This window comes from Alligator sinensis, unplaced genomic scaffold, assembly GCF_000455745.1.
Source record: "Alligator sinensis unplaced genomic scaffold, ASM45574v1 scaffold778_1, whole genome shotgun sequence".
Taxonomy (NCBI): domain Eukaryota; kingdom Metazoa; phylum Chordata; order Crocodylia; family Alligatoridae; genus Alligator; species Alligator sinensis.
Window position 1 is genome coordinate 151712 of NW_005842946.1, and position 586 is coordinate 152297.

The window sequence follows — 586 nt, forward strand, 5'->3', positions numbered from 1 at the left end:
ACTGAGTCCGTATCGCCTCCACCCGGTTCTGTAGCGCTGCTACCTCCCCTGCTAGTGCCAGCCCTGGGGATTGAGCGAAAAAAGTCAAAGGGTGAAAGATCATGGATTTGGGCTAATCATGTGTGTGCGCGTGCGCATGTGGGTGTGCATGAGGCGGGGTACAGTTTCCATCTTGTCTTCAGGAGCATAAGTCAAATACTAGAAGGCTAAGTTCAGGGGTCAGTGGTGGTATTCAGGGGGGGTGGGGATGGAGGCAGGGGTCCCAAACCTGTCTTCAGTAGTGGAGATCGGGGGCAAGGGTGACCGACCAAAGGTTGGGGTGGCAAAGATGAGGGGTCAGCCATGCCCCTTGGGGGTGGGGGAGGAAAGAGAAGGCCCTTGGGGTAAAGATCAGGGGAAAATTTCCTGCACCAGAGGTGTGAGAGGGTCCTGAACCCACTCTGAGTGGTGACAAATCCTGCCCTAGGTGGTACAGAGACCAGGGAGCCCCGATTCTGCCAGGGCACCTGATCCTGTCCTCAAGGCAAATGTCAGGAGTCAGAAGGCTAAAGCCAGGGGGGGCACCTTGACCCCAAAGAGGGAAAGA

At 56.5% G+C, this 586-nt stretch overlaps 1 protein-coding gene across 1 annotated transcript in view; it reads right to left on the reverse strand.

The window, feature by feature from the left end:
* CCDC115 (coiled-coil domain containing 115) overlaps positions 1–586 on the reverse strand; it is a 14992-nt gene that overhangs the window by 13451 nt on the left and 955 nt on the right. The window lies entirely within an intron of this gene.